The 25,438-nt window shown below is 47.3% G+C and overlaps 1 long non-coding RNA gene across 1 annotated transcript; it reads left to right on the plus strand.

The window, feature by feature from the left end:
* The first annotated feature begins 327 nt into the window (after positions 1–327).
* LOC104859675 lies at positions 328–15,095 on the plus strand. The gene is made up of 3 exons (XR_779452.1): positions 328–489; positions 7,644–7,719; positions 14,806–15,095. It is a non-coding gene; the product is annotated as an uncharacterized LOC104859675 (long non-coding RNA).
* Positions 15,096–25,438: the final 10,343 nt, after the last annotated feature.

Here is a 25,438-nt window from a genome sequence, read left to right on the forward strand (position 1 = left end):
CATGCAAATCTACGTGCCACGAATCTACTACAGCGTCATTAAGGATTTCCAAAACTTGGAAACAACCAAGGTGACTTTCAACAGTGTGACTCGTAAGTCAGCTGTGGTGCTCTCAAACAATGGGACTTCAGTAAGGAATAGGAGGAAAGGAGGTGTCCAGCCACGCAAAAACCCGGAGGAACCTTAAATGCCGGCCACTCCATGAAGAAAGCCAGCCTGAAAAGGCTGCGCTGATTGCCCCGGAAGTGGCAAAATGGCGGACTCAGAAAGAGGATTATGGGGCGGGAGGAGGCGGGGCCGAGAAACTCCTCTGTGCGATGACGACGACGACGCCGACGCTAAACGCTGCAGACCTGTCGCTGTACTCTGTCCACACCCAGAGAAGGCGCAGCGTCAGGACTGAGCTCTCATGTGAGGTAGCAGCTGTGGATGCTCGCGCGCGGGAGTGCCAGGCCGCTGAGTGGACCAAGGGCACCGCCCTGGAATGAGGTGACGTGTACGTGGGCAGGGCAAGGGACAGACAGGGATTCTCGAGGCGTTTCCTTCCCTGCTGCTGTGAGCCGAGGGCTGTTCTAAACATTTAAGCTTATTAAAATTGTACAGTACTGTGTGAACGGGTTGCTTTATTTCTTTGTTTACTTCTTTTGATAATTAGGAAAGTTGGTATTTTTAATTCAGAGGTTACTTTTTACCATCATATAATTACCTTGGAACACTATTTCCTCAAAGAATATCTGTTAATTTCATTCTGAGAACAATCATAAAATTAGCTTGTTTCTTTTTTCTCTCCAACCCCACTCTTCACCACCAATTTCACACTTATTAATATTATTATTCATAATTTTGCCTTACTACTATAATGTGCGTTTATACTTTAATTACCTTATTAGCTTTAAGCTGTATTTTAAAACTCCCAGCTGTTTTGGATTAAGCATTCAATGAATTTACTCTAATTTCCAAGCTTCTCATTTCTCTACCACATTTTTAACTGATGCTTTCCATATTACCAGGGACTATGTAGCACATCCATTACAGGATTATAATTGTTTATGCCTTATATCTATATTTAAACACCACAACCTTTTAGAAATTTCCTTAACTTGGTTGGCTGAGTTTCAGCCTTTATTAATTTTCTCAAGAAAGCTCATGGGAACAGTGATCTCAGTTCTTGTATGTTTAGTACCTTTTGCTGTCTGTGTAACCTGAAAGACAGTTCTGGTGGCCGAGGCGAATCTGATTCACCCGTGTGAGCTGGTGTCCAGCTCCCCGACTGACCCGGGGTCTGGGAGTAGCCCCCCAATCCCTGGCAGCCCCACTCCCGTGCTGTGGCAAGTGAGAGTGCAGTTGTTGGCTTTTGTTTTCACTCCGCCTGGGAAGGGGTGTTTCTCTGTGTTTGCTGCCTTTAACAGTGCTGTGTTCTCTTAGTTGATGTGAAGTGGTTTTTGGCCCCAACCAGTGGCTTTTGGCCGCTTCTCCACTTCATTTGTAGTCTGTGGGTTGTGTCTGCCACCTAGTTTCACTGAAAAATGTAGTTTGCAAAATGGTTTCGGTTCTCTTATTGCTTTTTTATGATTTCCAGGAGGAGATGGGAACATGCTGACTCAGAAAGCTGTCTGTATGGATGCTAGAGGCTTTTCAACCCTCTCTGTGTGGCTTTCTTCTACATTTGAGTACTCTAATTCTACTACATTATTGTCAAGGAGCACAGTCGATATGATATTCAATTATGTTGACTAAGGATTCTTGTGAATTCCAGTGTGCGATCAATTTTACAGATGTTCACAAATGCTTGAAAATGTATTTTTAAATTTTTGAGTGCGTGGTTTTATACATCTCCATTAAAAGGTTTGTTTATGGTTTTGTTTAGATTTTCAGTATTCTTTTAATTATTTTTCTGCTTGTTTTATCCTTTGTTTAGAGAGATGTATATGAAACTCTTCATTGTGACTGCAGATATTACTGTCTTTGTTTGGAACTTAAAAAAATAAATTAAAAAAATTTATCATAGGTTTTGGGGCTGTATTTTAAGATCACATGAATGACGCAAGTTTTGCTAATCTTCCCAGTAAGCTGATCCTTTCCTCCTCATGTGGCTCGTCAATCTTTAACACCAACAGTGATTTTATTTTTGCATTTACCTATTTCTTCTGCTTAGTATTTTCCTGACACAAGCACACACATGCACACACACGCACATACGTTCTTCTGTGCTGTCAGGGAAATGTTTACTACCTTAATCCTTATATTTGTTATGTCTTAGTTGCATATTTAAATGTCTGCGACTTTTTCTTTGTTATTTTTCTATGTTGATTGCCTGAGCTTCAACCTTTATTAATTTTTTCAGAAAGAGCTGGACATGCTGGCATATGCCTGTCATTCTGCACTCGTGGGGGCTGAGGCATGAAGGTTGCAAGTTTGAGACCAGCCCGGGGAAACTTAGCAGCTTAGTGGTAACTTTAACTAGAGCCTGTCTCAAAATTTAAAAAAAGCCTGATGATGTAGCTCAACGCAAAGGCCCTCAGTTCAATGCCCACTACTGCAAAAAACAAAAACAAAACAAAACAACAACAGCAAAACATAAACACCATCAAAACAAAACAAAACCACCCAAATTTTATTAATTAATTTTTTCAGGGAGATGTACGTGTATATCTATATAGATGGATGTTTGTTAACTACTTTTAAATTTAATTCTGACTGTAGGGTTTTGGACTTTCAGTGTTTTTTTTTTTTTTTGGGTTGGTTGAATCCAGGGCCTCATGTATGCTAGAAAGCACTTTACCACTGGGCTACATCCCCAGCTAGATTGAATTTCTTTTTTGTTTTTTCTTTGTGAGAAGCTAAGTTAAACATTTTAACATTTTTATTAGCATGAGCTTCTTAATTCTAAGTTTCTGTCACTGATATTGTGAAGACTGTCTTATTATTACAAGAAGTATACTATATTTGGGTGTTTTGTGCAGGTGAAGAATAACACCACAAGCATAAAATTCTATGCCACACAAGAAACTATTTAATTTATTTCATGAAATTACATTCAGGCTATGTGTACAAGGTGTGCATGAAACAGGAATGCACTTCTGTTTAGACTTGGGCCCCTTTCCCAATATATCTCACGAAGTCCATGCAGCTATTTCCATATCAGAACATCCTGAACTCTGAAACATCTTTCCAAGCATTTTGGATAAGGGATACTCCACTCATACTTTTTTGTATCATTCTTTTATTCATTTTTTTCTTTTCTACCGGCTCAGTTTTCTTTATTCACTTCTTTTTTGTCTACTTGCCAGTAATGTTCACACTACATTTCTATAATTTCAGTGATTGTAGTTATAGTTTAGAATATACAGTGTGTTTAGCATAGTCTCATGTTATTCAAATCTACACCTTTCCACTGAGCAATATAAGGCTCTGTACCTTTGATTAATCCTTTTTCCCGTGCTATCTTCTCTACTGTGTTAGCTCTAATGTGTTTTTAATTTCCCCAAATGTTTTATTATTGCTGTTTTAGAGAGTTGGTGTTTGTGTGAATTCACCCATCTGTTCATCAGTTCTGAACTCGGCTTTCATGGTGCTGTGCTCCCTCCTGTGGGTTCCAGATCCTCCTCCCTGGGGTGCATCTTTGGGACCATCAGTAAGGACCTAGGAGTTGCAGATGACCCCTCTATTGGAAAGGCCTTTGTTCCCTGCTCCTCCCACCCAGACTCAGGCTCCAAGCTTCCCTCTCACCATGTTAGTGACTTTCTATCCTCTGCTCTTCCAGTGTGGATCCTTGTATTTGCACAAGGTGTTTGTATGTGTTTTGCTTTCCATTTGTTGCCAACATGTTCTTTTTGGGTGTGCTAATGAAAGATTCACAGTGAAGTAGCTCAGTGAATATTTGCTATTGATGAGGGTGCATGTTAGCTCCGCATTGTGATGTAATCAGTCATACGCAACACGTGGTGGCTCTCACACCAGCACACACTGACCCCTCTCTGTGTCTGTGGTTCAGAGGTCCGCAGTGGCTCTGCTGGGTGCTGGGCTGCCTCGTTTCTCTTGGGGCTTCCTTCAGGACGTTGGCTGGTGCCATGGTGCTTTCCAGCCCTGTGGAAGCAGACCTGCCATCAGTGCTCACCAGGTGCTGGGCTGTGGCTAACTTTGCTGAGGTCCAGGGTGTCAGGCCACCCACTGCCCCTTGCCAGGCGGCCCTTCCCACCAGAAGAAGCAGACTGGAGTGCCAGCGAGGTGCCAGCAGCACGGGAGCCACAGTCCTCCACACCCCAGAAGTGCTGTCTGTCACCACTGCCGTGTTCTGTTTCTCATACCTGAGAACTGGGTGTCTTTCACACATGCACAGCAGGGTGAGGAAGCCAGGTCACCCAGACCCAACTTAGAAGATGCTCAGACCTGAGATGTGTGAGTCTAAAATTGGGATGTGTTTTCAGCTTTTATTGAAACTTTTGACACTGTTTTCCTTTCCTTTAAAAATTAAACATTTTTCCTGTTTTTTCTTTTCTAATATATCAAAAAGGATAGATGAAAAAACTTTTAATTATGTCATCCCTTTATCTTTTCCTTTTTTCTATTTCTAACCAAATTCTACTTGGTTCTTTTTGTGTCTTCTTTGTGTTTTTCAAATCTTTTGCAGGACTTCCAGGTGTTATTTGGATTCTGCTGTACTTTTAGGCCACCGTTCCAGTTCTGCTGCCCCGGTGAGAGCCTTCTGCACCAGAGGCGGCCTTTGCTCCTGGGGGCGGCTTCTTCCTTGGCTCTTCAGGCTTTCACTGTGAGCTGGGCTTTGTGCTGGGAAGCCTTGTGTGGCACAAAGTGTGTGCCTTTCCCAGAGACGAGTCTGTGTTTGTGTTGCCCTCATGGCCCAGTGATATTGAAATGCTGAGCGGAAATTTCCCCTTACTCCGCTCTCTGGGTGCTCCTGCCCAGCCTGGACAGAGTGAGCTGGGACTCTGTGTTTTAGTTCAGGGGTCGTCCAACTTTGGAAAGAATCAGACAAGTAGGTATTTTGGGCTTTGTGCACCATACAATCTCTGTGGGACTGTCACCATACAAAAGTAGCCGCAGGTGATGTGTACGTGAGTGAACATGGCAGTTTTCCAGGAACATGTGTTCCAAACTACGTGGAATTAGCCCTGTGGTCCATTGTTGACTGATACTCTACTTAGCTGTGAATCCAGTTTTTTGCCTTCTCACAAGGAGATATTTTTCAAACTAGAGCTCAGGGACACACAAGATTTGTGGCTGTGTTTCTGTGGCAGTAGGTTAGTTTCTTCTGCCTGAACTCTTAAAAAAAATTTTTTTTGGGGGGGACCTGAGGGTTGAATCTAGGGCCATCACAATGAACTACATCTTCAGCCATTTTTAATTTTTAATTTTGAGATGGGGTCTTGTTCATTTGCCCTGGCTGGGCTTGAACTGTCAGTCTCCCAGAGTGCTAGAGTTACAGGGGCAGGCGCTGCCGTCTTCTGGCCTCTTTGTTTCTGCTCATCCTTGGCCCTTTCCTGACTTCACACGCCAGTCTTGGGTCTCACTTCCTCAGCCTCTTCCGCAGGATGCCCTCAGGCGTTCACAGCATGTGAAACAATTTCATTGAAAAAAATCAGTGATTCTTCGTTTCCTCTAATATTTGTTTTTTAAAATATTTATTCTTAAGTGTATTGCAAAAAAGATAACAGTCTTGACTGTTCCAGTATACCTGAGAGGCAGGGAACGTGCACCTCGGGGCAAAGCAGCTCTGGAATTGTCTCTGGAAAGGGCACTATCCCAGGAGGTGCCACCTGACACCACCTGTGTGCTCGCCCTCCGAGGGCCTTAATGGCAGCAGAGCAAGCCAGGCATAAATGGGAAATCGAACGCCCCTCTGAGGGAATGCCACTAACAGGGTGCTTTGGGCTATTTTCATAAGACTGATTTGAAAGAAGGGTCCTGCTGTTTAACAGAAGATCTGGAAACCACCACTCTCAAGAGAACTTGAGCTCTCTGCCCAGTGTCACCATGCCCCGTGACTGAGCTGTACCGGTCAGTGGTCAGGTCAGGGCCCAGAGTGCTGTGTGCTATGGCATCAAAGGGAGGAACTCGGTAGAAGGAGCGAGCCCTGTCCGCACCCCAAGTAGGCCAGCTGCCATCCACCTGTGACACCGATTCCGGCGTGAGTGTCAGATCCCACTGCAAGGGGCTTGGTCGTCAGCAGGGCTGTCCACATCTAGGGTGTCAGCCGCCTTTCAGGGGCCTCCTGGCCTGCAGTGGAGCCAGCTGGCTACACATTTGGGGTTCCCACAATCCCTCCAGGTTCATGACCTGCTATTACAAAACTCGGGCAAAAGAATTATACTCAAGATTGCAGCTTCCTAATAAAGGATTCAGAGATACCGATGAAGTGAGGGCACGTGAGGAGGCCAGGGCAGGGCCTGGGGGCTCTTGTGCCCCCTCCTGGGTCACCGTGCCCCTTCCCCTCTTGGCACAGCTGAGCATTGGTGTCCCTCAGTTTCATGGATGGAATGAAGCAGGACCCCTGTCTGAACACGATCTCCAGCCTCCATCACTTCCTGGGGCTTGGGAGCCAGAAGCCCTAGCTCTAGTCAGGAGCATAGTGTAGTCTCCTTGGTGACCAGCTTCTATTCTGAAGCCATGTGGGGGTCACCACCAACCCCCCTTAACTTGGTAAAGACACCCCTGTAACCCCCCATGCCAAGGGTTTGAAATCATCTGCCAGGACTGGGGACAAAACCCAGTTATGTGGTCTTCGGCAGGGTTCTCTCTGGGGTCTCATTTCGGGTTTTCTCTCATCTGCTTCTTTACGACACAGAGGTACAGGACTTACTGCCGTTCGGAGGAGGCACTGACCTTCTCCACTTTCCTTGGACGGCCAAGAGAGAACAGGAAAATTCAGAGGGAGGGAGCCAACAAGAGGTCACTTGTCTTCGTGTCTCTTTCCTTTAGTTGTGCCAAAAGTGTTTTTTGATGGCTGCCATGGTTTAGCTGTGCTCACAGGGTGGGGAAGCGGAGAGGAGGGGCGGACAGTGCTCATCTGCCTGGCCTGTTCTGTGTGCACACCCCACCCACTGGGGTGCAGAGGGGGCGGACTGAGGGTCTGGGACGTGACGCACACCGTGGGCGGTCTACACAGCAGGGGCACGGACGTGTCCCGTCTGTCCTCATGTTGGTGCTCTCGCTTCCGTCCCCGCAGCTCCAATTCCGCACCGATCGGTCTATTTCTCTCCATTTACACTGTATATAATTTTCCTGTCCCAGTTCTTGCCTTTGTCAGATTGCATCTCTCCTCCGTGCTTCTTTCAGAGATCTTTGAAAGTTCCAAATAAGAGTGCATGTATTTATGTGGAGTGAATAATGCATGAGCCTGTTCCCTTCAATGCATGAAATTGTACTCTTTATAATGTCACTCATTAATGCATGTGGCAAAAACAGTGGGAGAAGGTCGATATGGTTAAAGATAATTAGCAATTGATTAGCACCCGAGAAGCTAAATAAAAAGACACATTTCTCCCTGCAATGGCTCAAGTTGATAAAAACAAGAATTCTTTTCTGAGGCAAGTCGTGGTGTTCAGGAGTATGATGGAGAAAAATACTTGTATTAATATGGCTTGAATCTGCAGCTGAGATGGTCCCGTCCTTGTTTGTGTTTCTAGGGCCTCACCTGTGTCAGAACATTAAAGATGCCCAGTAAATCTCAGTGAGCATAAGAAGATGCCAAGATTCCAGGAGGTATGTGCGATGATGCAATTGTAGACTCATTTTCCTCTGTGTGCTTCCTGCCCCTGTCACTACTCTCTACTGTTACCATTGGCCTAAACCAGCACACCCAGTTATTTTAAAAAACTGCATCTGTACTGCTCATATGTAGGCTTCTCTCCTTGTCTTTATCCCCTAAACAATACAGGAAGAAAACCATTTATGCAGCATTTACCTGGTATTGGGTGTTGTAAGTAAAGTATATAGGAAAATGTATGCAGGCTATGAGCAGATACCACACCATTTTATGTAAGGGATTTAAGCATTTCTGAATTGTAGTCCCCACCAGGGCAGGGAGGGAGTTTCTCAGACCATCCCCTGGGAGCTGAGGGACGACTGTGTTCTTCCTCTCCTCCTCCTTCCTGTTTGCACTCAGCATTTTGGAGGGACCTAGGGTAGTGCTGCCTTCAGGTTCAGTGCAAAGCAAGAGGGGATATGCCCCATAACCCTTTTCGGGATAAATTCCCTTAGCCCTAAAGGGGAAATCAGAGGTGCTTACCACAGTTGTGTGGGGAAGGCCTTTGTTACCATTCTTTGTGTCTGATTGTAACGAAGGTTTTTATCAGTAATACATCAGATATTTCACATTTCTGTAGAGCTGCATGGTCACTCCAGGGTTGGATGGGGTGATAGGAAGACTCCATGTAAACCACAGAGTTACTAAACTGGGGTAGAGGGAAAGCTACATCCTGTTCATAGACGTGGCACAGCAAGGGAGCTGCTGCTAGGCGCCAAACCTAAACATAAACCGGGTTGAGGATAAGGGAACGACCAGGCCAACAGGCACAGACTTGAGTTTTAGGCATCTTCTCTTCCCAGACGTCATTGTCTGCCAAGACCTGACAGTAATTTTTAAGATGAAATACCCTTAAGCCAATATTACCTAAAAATTTCCTTTCTTCAGGTGGCTTCTCTTACTGCACCGACGTATAGAGTGTCTGTGGAAAGTTTCTAGGAACCTGGACTCCTTTCCCCCATCTTCACGCTACAAAGCTCAGTGGCATCATTGTGATGTCAAAACCTCCCCCAGGTCTAGCAGTGAGACCAGTTTTGGCTTCTTCTTAGGTTTTGTATGGAGAAGGCCTTGCAGACTAGGGTGAAAATATTTGGTCCTTGTTAAAGAAACAGGTCTTATTTTACGGTGACTCTAATGAACAGAAAAAGTAATCTGACCAAATCATGCCCAAACATTCCTTATTGAAACTCCCACGGCCTTTTGGTCCTTCTGATTATGCTACCTCAGATGGCTGATGTGAGTGAAGGAGGCTTGCTTAGCTAAGAAAACCCAGCCACTGACTGGGGATTTAGCTCAGTGGTTCTGCCACCTGCCTCACAAACGCAAGGACCCAAATTGGATCCCTGGTACCAAAAAAAAAAAAAAAAGAAAACCTGGCCATGGTCACAAGGATAACTCCCCTAAGGTATTAGATGGTGCAATTCCACCACTGGGTGGGAGCGTCCACAAACCTCTCTCCGCTGTCCTCACCACAGCCCTGTCCCAGGACGCATCTCAGCTTCTCATTGCAGATGAAGGCAAGAGGCGCAGAGCTGCCTTGCTGAGAGTCTGCAACTTGGTATTCCTTAAAAAAAAAAAAAAAAAAAAGAAAACCTGGCCATGGTCACAAGGATAACTCCCCTAAGGTATTAGATGGTGCAATTCCACCACTGGGTGGGAGCGTCCACAAACCTCTCTCCGCTGTCCTCACCACAGCCCTGTCCCAGGACGCATCTCAGCTTCTCATTGCAGATGAAGGCAAGAGGCGCAGAGCTGCCTTGCTGAGAGTCTGCAACTTGGTATTCCTGGACCCAAGCACCCTCTGACTCTGGAGTGACAGCCTGTACCAGCTGAATTTTTATCCTTAGACCTTCCAGGCTACGGCTAGAGAATTTTACTAAGAAACTGAGAAACAGCCACAGAACAGGCCAAGGGCTTTTGAAGTCAGTCTCTCATAGCTCACCCAGACATTCTTACTTTTGACTGAAAATCAGGTCACAACTTGGGAACCATGCTGGCATCTCAGGGGGACAGTGTAAAGGGAAGGGAGATGGGACAAGAGGAGCACAGAGCTGGGGATCCTACCTTGTGGCTGCTACAGCGCTGGCCAATCTACACCCAACGGTGTGGCAGCTGTGCTTAATGTGGGCTGGATCACCCCAGGGGCCCACTGCGGGGGGCTGGTGCAAGGTTTGCCAGTGGTGGTGCTGCAGAGGAGAAGGACCTCGTGCTGTGGCTCTGTGGGTTCCAGGCTTGGAGAAGCGCCATGATGGTCGAGGGTACAAGGCTAGCTGGTAAAACACGACTGCCTGGTGCATGTGTGTGTGTGTTTTCGGAAGGTGTAGTTTACATTGGTGGGTGGAGAAGAAGAATTGCTTTCAGCAGTGTGAGTGGCTATTGTCCTATCCACCGAGTGCTCCGAGTGAACAAAGGGCAAAGGAGAGGTGAGCTGACTCTCTCTGCTTGAACTGGGACGTGCGTCCTCCTGCCCAGGGCATCTGCTCTCCCAGAACCGGGTCTTCACATGAGGGTGGAGACTTACTGCGTCATTCCTTGGCTCTGCGGCCTTTATGTGAGTCAGCTTTCCAGCACTGCAACAAATACCTGAACAAAGCAACCTGGACCAGCTACAGACGCTGAACCTCTTGGCCTCCCCTCACTGCACAAGCCCATCTTACGTGTAAGTCTTGTTCTGTGTTTCTCTGTATCCTATGGTTCTGCTTCTCTGGCTAATTCAAGTACATTAGCTATAATTCTTTGAATTTGGGATACTTTGGATGAGGCAGCCCTAGGTGTATTCCGCCTGAGCCACAGTTAATGGGTGGAGTGGGCTTAACATGAGCCTGATGTGCAACAGGGCCCTTTCCCCACTCTAGTTGTGAGATAAATGAGAGATGGACTTCTGTGTTGGTGCTGAGCAGACGTGACAGGAAAGAGGAGAAATCCGCAGTTCCACAGGCAGGGGAGAGTGTGGGAGGACCTGCTTCTGGCCCGCTGTTCATTAACACTGTCCAGGTGAAGCTAAAGGTGCACACCTGGTAGAACGGGTCACTTCCGGTGCCCAGCTTTGAGCTGCATGGCCTAGGGACAGGCACATCTCGTGGTGCACAGTAGAAGGGCAGTCCCAAGGAGAGCCAGGAGGGTGGACATTGGCCCCTCCCTTCAGAGCAGCTCCGTCTGCACTGCAAGGCAAGCAAGGCTTCATCTGCCTTCCTTCAGACATTTATAAAACACAGCTAAACATGGGAAACCGAGGACACCAACCTTGGACAGCAGTCAAATCCTGTTAGGATCAATTGATTCTCTATGTCTTCTTGTACAAAGCAAGAGCTTTTTCCTAAGAGTTATTTGTCTTCTGCTCACTTTCCCCCTTGAGTTTTCTTAGACTAAGAAGTTAACAGTGAGCTTCTGTCTTTCCCATGAATTCTCAAATATACCCAGAAAACTTTTAGTAGACGGCATAATCGAAACCAACAGAAACACATTTCATTTGGAGACACTAGAAAATGCTAGTTTTAAGTGGTACCTATATTTTTTTAATTTTAGTTTGTTTTTAAAAGATAGGAAAAATGGTTTTTTTCCTGGGAGAGAGGAGATTTTAGAGCCACTTGAGAGGATATTAAGAGCAATCTTAATGTCCTGGCTGACAGTAAAACCCCACCTCTGCAAGTGGAAAGCTAGGATCGCAGGTGACAACCAGCAGGGAGAATAGCTAAAGCAACAGGTATTTGTGAGAACAAGGAGATTTACACAAGGGAGGGTGGGTGTGTGACTTACTTCTCTTGGCCTGCCCAGTGTTCAGAACAATGCTTAACTCACAGTGTGTGTTTAATGCAACTTGAGTAAGTGAGCAAATTCAGGACCACATGGCTGGCATTCCAGTGTGTTTCCTTGCCCTGGCCACTCCTTCGCACCTTTCTGGGATGACCAAATGTTTCCTAGTCTGGCCCTGAGGTGAGTTTTCCTGTTGTGGTGCTTAAAGTGGAGTGTCAACATGGTTGGCTTTGGGATCAACCTAGGGGATTGGTGGAGCTCACTTCTGGGTGTGTCTGGGGAGTCATGGTGTGGAGGATTTGGGAAGTGATGTCTAGTTCCTCACCCCTTCCTCTATGGCACCGATTCCCTGCTCTGCTGTGGGCCACCACTGGTTAAACACTTTTGTTCTACCTTACCTCCCACCACCACATTCCTGCTGACCATGAACTGCATTCCCAGAAACTATGAGCCAAATCGAACCTTTCCTCCTTTAAATTTTGGGTGATGTATATTGTGTCTCAGGGACAGAAGAGCTGACTAATGCATCTACCCTGGCTCCTTTGATATTTAAAGGTCTTCTTTGGTGGGAGAGTCCACTGCAGTTGAAGGGATTTTTCTGAAGTTTTGCAGTCAAGGTTGTTGTGATTGTCTCTTACTCTATCACAATGTGCACCAAAGCTTTGTGGCTTAAAAGAATTATTTCATTATATCTGAAGATTCTGTGGGCCAGGAATGTGGTTTTGGGTTAGATTGGTGATTCTTACACTACAAATAGGAGAACTGAGCTTCTCCTCCATTTGGGATGGCAGGGAGGCAGGGGTCAGCGAGGACAGAGTTCGGGACACCTGCATTTGGCATTGTAGTCCAGCACCGTAGCCCAGAATGAGCAGAGAGAGGAAGCCGTCAGCTTGTAGGTGAGCTCGGTTCCAGCTGTTTCTGTTCTCTTAAGCAGTCACAGAACCCATCCAGATTTCAGTGCACAGAACATCAGTTCTACCTTTTGATGGGAGAAGACTCAAAGAATTTGAGTCCTTTTTCTCCACGTTGAAGATCAAGCCTAGGGCCTCACACATGTAAGCTACATTCCCAGTCCTTCATCTTTATTTGGCCACAAAGAACCTCAAATTAAAAATATGTTGCTATAGTTAAAATGTGGAAACAAACCAAGCTTCCGTCAGTGGCTGGGAGATAAACAAAATGTGGTCTACAACACAGCAGAATATTGTTTTGCCTTAAAAAGGAAGATGCCTTATGGCCGAATCTGGAGGACATTGTAAGCCAGTCTCAGAAAAGACAAAAAGTTCAGGGCTCCTCTTGTACGAGGCACTTGGGGCAGGCAGATTCATAAAGACAAAACAGAGTAGCCAGGGTCTGGGGAAGGTGGACCGGGAGTTTGTGTTTAGTGGAGGAAGTGTCAGTTCTGCAGATGGAGAGTGTCTTGGGGAAGGACGGTGAGCTGGCTGTGGTCTTACTACCACTGCACTGCAGGGGGACACATGGCTAAGATGGCACGGTTTATCACAAAAATCTAACAAAATACATCGCAGTAGGACTAAAAGAAGGCGGCTCTGTGGACTGGAGTGGTCTTTTGTGTCTCCGTCGTTCCTGGGGGCTCAGTGCAGGGAGCTTGCAGGGCTGCACCGCCTCCTTCCTGCGACGCCGGCGTCTTCCCAGACCTTTAGCAGAGAGCTGAGCTGGGCTCTGGAGCTCCGCAGAAGCGCAGGTGCTTTCACTATGCACCGTGGGATAAAAAAAAATCACAAGAGGGCTCCCAGTGCCATTTAGAAAACCAAGTCCATTGAGGAAGTTCTTGTCCTCACCTGTGAAGGCTGGGATAGGTTAGGAAAAAGAGCTTCTGGAGACTGAGGCCCCCCGGATGTCTGCAGCTGTCTGTCCCAGGAGAGCCATGCCTTGGCTCCTGTGGATGTGTTTCCCCACCTTCGAACTTGTTATAAATGGAACCAGTGCCGTAGTCACTCTTCTGTGTCGACTTCTTCCACACAAGTGCATGTTTGTGAGGTCCAACCATGCGCCCCTTGAGTGGCAGGTCGTTTCATTTTCACTGAAATACTCCACAATTTATTTTCCCATTCTACCACTGGGCATTTGGGTTGCTTCCAGTGTTTTAGTCAATATGAAAAATACTGATGACACCTTGCTCCTGCAAATCCTGGGCACAGCTGTGCCTTCGTAGCTGTTGGATTTACAGGGAAGCTGAGTCCCATGGCACAGGGTGTGTAAATGTGCTGCTTGGCTTTATGCACCAGTTTCCAAAGACAGAAGTACAAGTCTGTATTCTCACCACTGTGCAAGGGCTTCCTTTGCTCACCCCAAACATGGAATTGCCAGTGTTTTTCATGACAACCCTCTGGGATCGGGTAGTAGGATCTCAGTATGGTATTCATTTGACATTTATGTAACTATTTGTGCCTGTTCGAGTAATTTGTTCATTTTTAAACATTAGGCTGCCTGCCTTTTTCTTGGTGACTAACAGAGGTTAAGAATACTTTGTGGATGCAAAACTTCATCTGATCATTTATCCGCACATATATTCTCATACCCAATGGCTTGCCTTTCCACTATCATCACAGTGTCTTTTGAGGAACAGAAACTTTTTTTTCAGCTTTAATTGAGTTTATTGGTACATTTTAGTGATACAGTACAGTTACATTCATTGTTGGGATCTTGTACCTCTACATGACAAGTCTTGGTTCTCATTTTTTCCCCTTACCCCTGCCCTCCCTTCACCCCCTCCTTCCCTCCCCATCTACAAACACTTTATTTTCATCTTTTCATTATCTCACACGTTTTTCTTTTCCCTTTTTACCCTTCCCCTACCCATCCCACCTTCCCTACACCTTTAGCTCCTTCCCATTTCTCAATGTCAGTAATCTTATTAGGATCTTATGTATTATTTCAGATTATTCACACCAGAGAAACTATTCGGTATTTATACATGTGTGACTTATTTATTTGACTTAGGAGTATATCTTCAATATGTATCCATTTTCCTATGAATGAATCTATTTTCTCGTTCTTCATGGCTGAGTAATATTCCATTTTATAGAAAAACCACATCTTCTTTATCCAGTTTCCAACGGATGGGCAAATGGGCTGTTTCCAAGATTTAGCTATTACAAACTGAGGAACAGAAACTTTTAATTCTGATGTAAATAGTAAATATAGTTTTAATTTTTTTCTTTTTGCAGAGCACATTTTTGGTGTCTTGCTTAATCCATTTCCCTATCTTAAAGGTAAGGAGTCTGTTATGTTTTTAAGATATTTATTGTCTTATCTTTTGATTTTAGATCCATAATACGATGCTCTGATCATAATACGATGACCTTCTCCGCGACCGCCGCACATGCTCGGGATGCGTCTCGACTGCCTGGTGCTTCGTGTCCCTCGTTGTTCACGGTGCCATACGGTAGAGAATTCCAGTGGAGCAGAAGGCCGCTCCTGAGACTTCATCTTAGTCAAACAGTAATAAGTTGGAGGGAGCGGCGGAGGAGGGGCACTCGAGCCCCCCACATGCCACGGTATTTAATTATCCACAAACCTGCCCTTTAGAGCCTGCAGGAGCCTCAGGGAAAACTGTTACGCCAGGTAATGAATTTTTATTACCCTTTATCTTGCACCTGCGCTATCATTGAGTTGAGTTTATTGCTCAGGCTTTCCGGATCTGCGGTCCACAGGGCTGAGGCAGAGGCTGCACAGGGATCCACCGCTGCAAGCTCTGATCTGCACCAGGCAGAAGCCTGGAGGGTTTCTGCTTGGTTCCTCTCAACTGGGAGAGTAGAGCAGCAGAGAGGTGGTGCTGATGGAATTTTCTGTCCCAGAAATTTACAAAATACACTCCTGAGTACGACATTGTAATTCATGCGCTGTATGTACTCGACTCCTTGAAAGGCGAAGACTGTGGGATAGAATGTTAGTCAAGTATTCCTTCCAGAAAGTCTTCTCTTCCCTTTCTCTTTTGGCCCAAGGTACCCCGTGCTGATTAAGATGATGAGGAGGATTATGAAATTACACTGTTTAAGACCAGATTTTATGTATGATATGCATTCAGCCAGACTTAGGAAAGGTACATTTATTTTTGGGTTATATGCAGAAGATACTCAATATGTATTTGTTAACCGAATGAACCATACACACACAAAATCGACAATATTAACTCGAAAAATAGCATGTTGCAGTTAAACTCTGTATTTTTCTCTGAGTGTTGAAGTCCTGACAGAGTTGTCCCTTTTGTGACTGCACTCATTCATACCTGCATTCTAGCACTGTGGTAGTCAATGCATAATTTTTAGTGCAATTAAAATACACGATGCTGATACTGTGCTCATCCTAATGAAAATGTTTCCAACTGTTACTATAGCTACCAAAATGGGAACAAAACAAAACAAAAGGACCAACCAACCAACGAAGACCTTTTTCTGTTATGGAGAAAACAAACTGTAGTCATCCCTGGGCTATCCCTAGATGTGAATTCTGAGAGGGCCTTTACAGTCATCATTGTTGGGGTCCTGCTCTGACCCTCGTCTGCAGATAGAGCCAGCAGAGTTTTTTCCAGGATGTGCTGCTTTTCTGCGTTCCTTGGTGAAGGCGCTACCAAAGGGCTACTAGCATCTGCCACAGGAGCTGTCCTCTTCCTGGCTGCCACTGCAGTCTACTTGGTTCCAAATAAGAAAGCCTGAGGATAGAATTTGACGGGGTGGGGTGGAGAGCAAACACAATAGGGAGAGTGTATGCAGCAGTGTGTAGGTTGCAGGGATGCAGTTCCATTTTGACTCCTTTTGCCGCACCCTGTTTCAGCAAGATGAAAGCACCGGAGCAGAAAATGGCCTGGGGACGTGAACTGGGGACAGTCGCTGGAGCAACAGCAGACCAGGGGTGGGTGGGGGTCAGGAGTTGAGATATCCAGATGCCGTGAAGAGTCTGCAAAGATGACAGCGGAGCAAGAGTCTAAGACTGGGGTCTGCAGGGGGTGCCACGAACCCAAAGCAAGACATCGAGAGAGTTGTGTGGTCAGTTGTGTCAGTCAGGGGTCCCCTCCCCAGGACAGCAGTGTCAACATGAAGAGATGCAGTGAGTGGAACAGGCACACGTGGTTACAGAAGCTGGTGGGGCTGCATCTGTTTTTGGGGGAGCTGAGATCCCAGAACCCATGCACCCCTGGAGCCCTGAGGCCATGGTCTGCTGGAGACGCCTTCCCCGGGGGAGAGCTGGTGTCTTTGTCCCATTCGGGTTGGAGGAAGCTCCCCTCCGTGTTACAGGGTGAACCACTTTCCTCCGTGTCCACCGATTTCAGTTTTGGTCTCCAGAAACACCCTCACAGGAATACCCAGAACATTCGCCCATCTGCCTGGGCGCTGCGGCCCAGCTAGGCTGCTGCACATGAGACTGACCATCATGTGGGTCCAGGTCCATCCCATGCTTTCATCTGCGATGGGCTGCTTTGGGCTTTAAAGCCAGAGCACAGGGCATCTGCATTCCGACAGGAGCGTCGCCCCATGCTGCTGCTTCGTGGCACGCTGGGAATACACAGGGTGGGAGGAGCGAGAGAGCAAGAGCCAGTCCTTCTGGCAGTGAGGACACGGCAGCCCTTACAGGGTGGCTATGCTCAAAGTGGGTGCACCCTGATCCCACTGCCATCCTCGGTGAAGGGGTACTAGGGAGAAAGATTCTCCTGTTTCTTGTGTCTGCAGGTGCGGCTTGTATAGGACTCAGGAAGGAAAGAAAGAAAGGAAAGGCTGAGAAAAGTAGAAAACTTGTGACCAACACGGACAGTAAAAATGCACCCGGGGAGGCCTAACTGGCTCTGAGTCCAACCAACCTAGGCAAGGTCTTCAGCTGTCTTCCCGTCCCCGGTGCCTGCTCGCTGCCCTGCAGCCCCTGCTTCTCCCTGCCAAGGGGACGTCATCTCCAGCACGGCGGGAGCATGAGCTCAGAGCACAGCTCCACTTGCCAGGGCCTCTCGGGCTGATGGACACAGGGCTGACGCTCCGGTCGAGGCGCACTGGGCTTGCGGCACACGGAGGGAGAGCAGATGCCAGCGCTTGGCGCTTCCTTTCATTTCAGCCTGATTACCGAGGCTGCGGCTCCCTGCAGATGGGTTTACTCCAACGTCTGCAGAGCTTGTGTCTGAAAGCACCTTCCCATAGACCTGGAATATCTCACATGGTGACAGGTGTGTGCAGCATGGTTACTTGGAGAGGAATGGAGGCTGTGCAGTCTGGTGGCCATGCCTGCCTCACTGAGAAAGGGGACTTTGAAGCAAAGACTTTAGAAGCAAGGGAAGGACCCCTGGAGCCATGGGGGGGGGAGATGTGTTCTGGATGAAAGGAAAAGGCAGTGCAGAGGTCCTGAGGTGACACGATATGGCACATTCAATGAATCCCAAGAAGTCAGGTGTGGTGATGCACACCCGTGACCCCTGTGATGATGCACACCTGTAATTTCATCACTGGAGAGGCTGAAGCAGGAGGATTGCCTCAAGTTTAGGGCCAGTTTGGGCTACATAGTGAGTTCAAGATCAGCATGAGCTCCACAGAAAGACCCCGTCTCAAAAAACCAAAACCAAACAAACGAAAGACAAAGAATCTAAGAGGCTGGATCTGAGTGAGCGATGAGGAGAGCAGGAGAAGAGAGGAGGAGACACAGGGAGTGGGTGAGGGTGGATGCTACCAGGCCCCGTGAGTGGGAGAGAGCTGGAGCACTCCACATGGGGCGGGGTGCGACCTGACTCGTGAACACAGCTCCCTCTAGCTTCCCGTGGGGACAGACAAGCAGGGGAGGGCGACGCGGTGGTGGGCAGCAGGCGCTGTGATGCTCAGAGGGCAGGAGGAGGCCGGAGTGGCTGAGGTGAAGTAGGTGATTCCTGGATGGCTGTGGCGGGAGGGGGTGCAGCCTAGACCTGCTCTCCCTTCCCGAGAAGGTGGATGTGAGGTGCCCGGCAGGTGAGGGCCTGGGATGCCGAGACGCCCACATGGACAGGGGAGGCAGCAGGAACAGATGCCCACTGCGGCAGCGGGTGGTGTTTACTCACCAGCCAGGAGGAGAAACTGAGGCCTCGCAAGTTCTGTATTTACTCATTTTGAGGTGATGCCCACTGCAGCAGCAGTGGGTGGTGTTTACTCACCAGCCAGGAGGAGAAACTGAGGCCTCACAAGTTCTATATTTACTCATTTTGAGTTATTTATACTCATTTTGAGTAAATGCTTTGACAGGCTGGTCTCAAACACCAAGGCTCAAGCAATCCTTCTGCCTCAGCCTCCCAAGCTCTAGGACTCCAGGTGCCTCAGCACCCAACTTCCTACCTGCAATTTTATCATATGAATTTAACACCATGTAGAGATTTTAAAAAACTTCATGGCATAAAACAAGTAAAGGTGGAAAAACCCACTCTCATGTTGAGGAAATGCTTTGACAGGCTGGTCTCAAACACCAAGGCTCAAGCAATCCTTCTGCCTCAGCCTCCCAAGCTCTAGGACTCCAGGTGCCTCAGCACCCAACTTCCTACCTGCAATTTTATCATATGAATTTAACACCATGTAGAGATTTTAAAAAACTTCATGGCATAAAACAAGTAAAGGTGGAAAAACCCACTCTCATGTTGGAAAAAATAAAAAATAAAAGCACCCTCCGGTTCCCAGGGCAGAAGCAGATGGGAACGAATGTGACGGCACCCACAGTCCTACTGAGATATGTTCTACAATCATTTAGTTTGCTGACAATGGAAGAAATGTTAGGTTTGGAGGAAACGTAGAAGATAAACAAGAGAATAAAGGGGAGCCAGCATTAAGCATTTTCCTAGTATTGAGCATCTCTCGTTTACTAGGCACTGTGCTCAAAATCACTGCAAAGAAGCTGAGCAGATGTGCAGAGCCGACATGCAATCGCCGATGTGGTGGTGTGGTATCTCCTGGTGTGTCTCTTTTCAGATGCGCATTTCGCGTGTACACACCTGGTTAAGAGGCCTTTGTGTACGCGTACCTTTTAAATGCAAAGGTGGGGAGTTGTTCGTATGGCTCTGGACATCGCTTTTTTGCTTAAAGAGGACTCAAGAGTAGCTTCCGTCTCATTAATACGCCATCATCTCATTCATTTACTTCTTATCTTCTTGTTGAACTTATAGGCTGATTTTAGTTTAAAAAACCATTGCTGTGCTTATTCTGGCACACACACCTCTGCTTATTCTTAGGGCAAACTCTTAGTCTAGGTCCCGGGCTGGGAGGGTCAGCAGTTTTGTGTCCCCGTGGCCACATTGCTTCTCCATAAATGTCCACCGAGTTCTAGCCTTTCCAGCAATTTGCAGCACCATGAATCCTCTGCTCACTTATTGAGGTGGGGTATCCCTCTTATACTACCTACAGAATAGACAAACAGAAGGGAACAGGGTGATCAGACACCAGGAGGCGAGACAGCTAGCTCTCCTTGGGGTTGGGAAGAAGATTCCAAATCAGAAGGCTGCAGGTGCTCTCTTGACTGTGGGGAAGTTATTTATCATCATCTAAAAATGGGGGTGACAGCACAGTCACCTCCTAGAACTCTGGTCAGATCCAATGCTGTCTCGTGTGAGAGCCTTGGAGTTGTATCTGGGTCCTGGGAGATGCTTGGTAGAGCCTGCTATAGCCATCAGGGACGTTCTACTTGGAACAGGATGGGGCGTGTTGTGTCAGACACCGGGTTCTTCTGAGGAGCATGCATTGGTGCAGTATTTCCAGAATGACTGGCTTTGTGATTTCTGTCCACTCTTCCTGCATGGATTTTCTTATTCTACCTCCTTCGCTACTCTCACAAATATTTCTTGAACTTGCTGCTGCCAGGCCTAGCCCTAGGCATCAGGAGTAGCAGAGTGAACACACCAGGTAACGATCCCTGCTCCCGGAATATCCAGGGCGCATTTCTTGGAGTCCGTGCATCTTTTCTGGATCTGCACCTTTATGCATGTGAGCCTCAGAATACTATTTTCTCTTATTTAAGTCACCTTTCCATTATTTAACCCCGAGCCAGAATTCCACTTCTGTCACCAAATCATCCTTGACTCCCTAGACTTCAAGTGAGTCTATTTAGTGGACTCATGCTTTCGAACAAGCACTAACACCGATCCTCTGGAATGTTTGAAACCCTCAGTCTTCACTTTCCCACTGACACTTACGTCTACCTCCACTGTGGTTGTTTATGTTCATGCCCCTTCTCTTTGCGAACAGAGCTCTTTGCAGTTAAGATCTGGGGTTTACCCGTCGTTGTCTTCCTTGAACCACCAAGCATAAGACTGTGGGCCTAACTGATGTTTAATACCTGTGCTTTGAACAAAATAATGAAGGAGGGAGCTGGCCACACCAATGCCATCTTAGGTGGGCACCCAGCAGACACTAACCAGGTGATGAAAGAAACAAACTCCATCCTTAGTCCAAATGTGCGTGAGTCCTTTCCAGGGATGCTTGGAGATGCCAGAGCGGGACCGACAGCTGGGACTCTATCCCTAATTTCTGGTAGCAGGAATGAATGTAAAATATAATTACCCAACGCAGATTTTCCAAGGTATCCCGTTCAGTCCAGTTTCCTCAGGAACTCGTGTTGTTTTCTACTGATGCATCGACTCACTGAAGACAATAGCGGTTATCGTCTTATAGTTGTGGATGTCAGGAGTCCATGATGAGTTTCACAGGCCTCAAAGAAAGGCCCCTGGTGAGGTCGTGTTCCTCCCGGAGGCTCCCGCACCTCAGACACCCCTCACCTCTGGTCCCTTCACCTCCACCTATGTTTCTGCCCTCACTTCCCCTCCACTTCTCCGGCCCTCTTGTCTCCCTCTGTGAAGGACCCTTGTGATGATGAGGGTCCACTACATAAGCCAGGGTCACCCCTCTTCTGGGGTCCCTCACTTTACCACATCTGCAAAGTCCCTTGTGCACCTGAGAGAACATGGCCAGCCCACCTGACACCATGACTGTCTCTGTGGATGTCACTGCCTCCGCTTCTTTGGTCTCTGGCTTCTACACAGAGCTGGGTTGGTGGCTGGCAGCTATGCCAGTTAGGGCCTGAAGTGCTCAGCGCACTGTCCTGGCCCCGCAGCCTAGGATGTTCATCCTCTGGCTGGAACTCAATGGAGAGCACCCTGCCCACAGGACCTCCTTCCTGAGTGCAGACTTACACACTGTTCCTCCTTTCACTCTCCTCTCCAGCTTTGCTCTCACAACCTTGGATAATAGGAACGTGGACTGGCGGGCCTGAAAAAGATCAATGAGATGGCCTCGTGGGGAGGTGGCAAAGAGAAAAGAGAGATGGGGAATAATATATCATTATACTATTTTATTTTGTTTGTCAGTAGAACATCTTGTTAGGCTTGTTTGTTCCAAAATATCAAAACAGATTTTACACATGCCTAGTCCTGTCTTTGATATTGTTCTGATCCTGAGGCATGTTTTATGCCTACATATACAAAATGCGTTATTTGTAAAATCAGAAAAAAACTTATTTACAGGAAAGGTATGGTTAAAGAATAGTACCTTGAAAAATCCCAATGCAGTGAGTTGAGTCTCATTGTCCTCCCCCAAATCTGTAGGTTGAAATCCTGGCACTAAGGCAGTGGTGGCAGGAGGTGCACCTTCAGAAGCCGAGGTCAAGGCGCTGCCCTCAGGTATGGCATGAGCATTTTGCAAAGCAGACAGAGCTCTCCTGCTCCCTTCTGCTGGGTGCAAACACTGATTATTTAAACCAGTTAGTCTCTGATAATCTACAGAGCACCCTGAGAATGGCCAGACATATTCACAAATGAATAGTAGGACAGCGCTTTCTTTCTTTTCCTCCTAAGGTTCTTATTTTGAAAAGTTACGTTTGTCGTGTCTATGCAGATACCTGCTCAGCACCAGGTAGAAGTCCCACTGCTTTCACATCGAACAGTTAAACACAGGTCAAAGTCAGCTCCCGCGGGCCGCACTCCTCCGCAGTGGGTGGCTAACTTTTGTCTCCCTCACAGGACACATTGATCAGGGCCCCTCCCACGGGTCACTCTGGTGTCAGTTTCCTCTCATGGTATGGGCCACTGGTAATCCTACCGACAGACACTTCCCGCTTGCAAGCCAGTGATGGCCCATGAAATGGTACACAGATGCAACGTGAAGTGGTTTGACGCTAGAGGAAAACCATCCCCTTCTCAATCTCGAGGAGAAATTGCAGTGTTTACAGGAATCGACTGAGCGGAGGATAGACCGTGTCGGCACACATTACCCAGTGAATGCAAATAGCATCCCAGTTTAATCTTACCTTGTAGAAAGTGCAGAAAGGGGGTTGTAGTAGCCCCCGTTTCTATTTGTAGCCTGGGATAGTCTTGTAAGCTTGGGGAAAAAATAAAGAAAATAATTGTAATAACTATTGTTAGCATGCCAGTGTCCCATGGAAAATTCTGACTTTGTTACTCTTCAGAAGTGAAACTTACCCCATGCAGTGGGGCTTTAATATCTGTGAATTAAAAATTAATTTGTAATATTAAATTCAATCTAGATCATTTAACCTAACTAGATACAATATATAAATTTACAGTGATATCCTGATGGAAACAAAGTGGCACAAAGTATGTTTTTAGAAATCATTACAGATTAATTTTTAGCTCTCTGTATTTTCTTTAACCTTGAGAAACATATTACACTAAAGAGTGTATTTTTTCTTTGGTGGAGTGTAGAGCAAAGCTGTCTGAAATACTTTTACCTATCTTCTCTACAAAAGGAAAATAATCATACAAATGTTGGTTTTTAATTTGCTCCCTATCTCGGGAAAATAGACTTCTAGCTCTCAGCAGGAAGGGTGGGTTCTGTATTGTGTGCCTTCCCACCCACCGTGGGTTGTGCTGGGAAGGTGACTTGGTAGTCGGCTGTGTCTGGCAGAGCTCCAGCTCCTGGTCGTGGTTTTGATTGGATCTGCAGGGCAGACCTGGGCCCTGCACCCTGTTCGGGGCGGCTTTGGTACAGCGCGTCATCCTGCAGGGGAGCAGTGGGCTCCTCACCACCCTTGCTGTACCACCGCAGTTCTCATGCTCCTCACTGGGGTGAGAGCCGGGTACCCTGCTGGCCTCCTGCCACCTCGCCTCCTCCTGGTGCCTCCAGGCTGGCCGGAGTCCTCCCGTGACCTTGACAAGCCCCTCTGCTCTCCAAGAGCACCTGCTGCTCCCAGGCACAGGTGGGCCTGGCTGTGTGCGCCCCTGAATGGCCCCAGGGCCCTGGTGCCAAGAAGCCTAGAAAAGAAGGGTGTATTTCCACTTTCCATGACCATGACTAAAATGTGTTGAAAGACATTTGTTGGGCCTGGCTGTGTGCGCCCCTGAATGGCCCCAGGGCCCTGGTGCCAAGAAGCCTAGAAAAGAGGGGTGTATTTCCACTTTCCATGACCATGACTAAAATGTGTTGAAAGACATTTGATAAGGACAAGAAAAACGGATGCTGACTAACATTCTGAGTATCCCTCCCTGGGTATTTTTATGTTGACTTCTAGGGTTGGAAAATACCCACCAGCTTTTACCTGTGGTCAAGGAGCTGAGTGTGGGTCAGGGTGGAGTCGTTGGATGCCAGAGGAAGCCGGAGGAGCTCTGGAGGGCTGTGGCACAGGGGCCTGCGCACCTGCGGCTGCACTTGCTGCCATGCAGCACGTTCTGGCTTGGGTAGATCTGCTCACTTGCTTGGGTTATGGGCAGTGGTGGTGAACCTACGGCCCGCATGGCACAGTGGGCTGTTCGTCGCACTGAGAGCTCTGAGATGTTCGCCGTCATGGCTGGGGGATGGCGTTGCTGCTCTGCCCTGACTTCCAGCTGGTGTGGTTTCCCGGGTGTGACGTTGGTGGCAGAAGCCGTGCCTGCATCTCCTGCTGCCAGATGGCACTGCGTGCAGAGCCAGGTCCCCTCCAACACCCTGAGGTTAGTGTGTGGGAAACCCCACCTGCCTCTTCTTCCTGTGGCCCACGCTGGCCTCCCAGGGCCCCACTGGGTGGGGTGGCTTCCTCCCTCCTTGTCCTGATTCCCCATCTGTTTCACCATCAGATGTTTCACCATCTCAGATCTGTTTGAGGACCTCAATCTGGGACACACCTAGCACTGACTAAATAAACTGTGGGATTTCCCCAGAAGGGGGTTGTGCAGTCATAAAAAGTGAGAGTTTAGATGTATAATTATGGATTCACAAAGAAATTTGCAAAAAGTGTCTATGGTATTTAACTTTTGTAAGAGAAAGGTGAGGATGCATATAATTAAAATGTATAATAAGAATTATCTTCAAAACAACTAGTAATCAATATTTTTTCATTTGCTTGCTTGAATTCCCCAATTTTCTACCTTAAAAATGATAACTAAAATCTGTTGAGTGCATACTGTGTGTAATGGTTTGGACCAAAATGTCCCCCCAAGACCTGTCTTTGGAAGAGGGGTGATTTGGTCATGGGGTACTGACCACGTGGACCCCGTCAGCACACTCATGAGTGCGTAGCTGATGCTGTGAGGCCTGGGGCTGCTGGGAGGAAGTGGGACATGAGGGCTGTGACCCAGAAGGACACGTCTTTGCCCCAGGGCTCTTCTTCTCTTTCCGGCCTCTGCTTCCTGGCTGCCATGAGGTGAGCAGCCTTAGTCTTCCATCCTGTTTGTGCCTTGGAGGCGGTCAACCATGGATAAAGTTTCTGAAATCATGAGCAAAATCAACCATTTGTTCTCAAGTTGACTTTCTCAAGGCTTTGGTCACAGCAATGAAAACCTGACCTTGTGCAAAGGTCTGGGATACACACTTTGTCCACATCGCTCAGCCCTTACACCAGCCCAAGAAAATAGGAATGAGAACAATTATTGTGTATTGTGGTTAGGCACCTAAGGCATAGACATATTCGCTAACTGACCCCAGTTCAAAAGCTACCGAGCAGCAGAGCCAAGAAGCAAGCCAATCTGATCTCGGAACCCATCCACGG

Source organism: Fukomys damarensis, unplaced genomic scaffold (genome assembly GCF_012274545.1).
Source record: "Fukomys damarensis isolate Sample0158 unplaced genomic scaffold, DMR_v1.0_HiC HiC_scaffold_18, whole genome shotgun sequence".
Classification (NCBI taxonomy): Eukaryota; Metazoa; Chordata; class Mammalia; order Rodentia; family Bathyergidae; genus Fukomys; species Fukomys damarensis.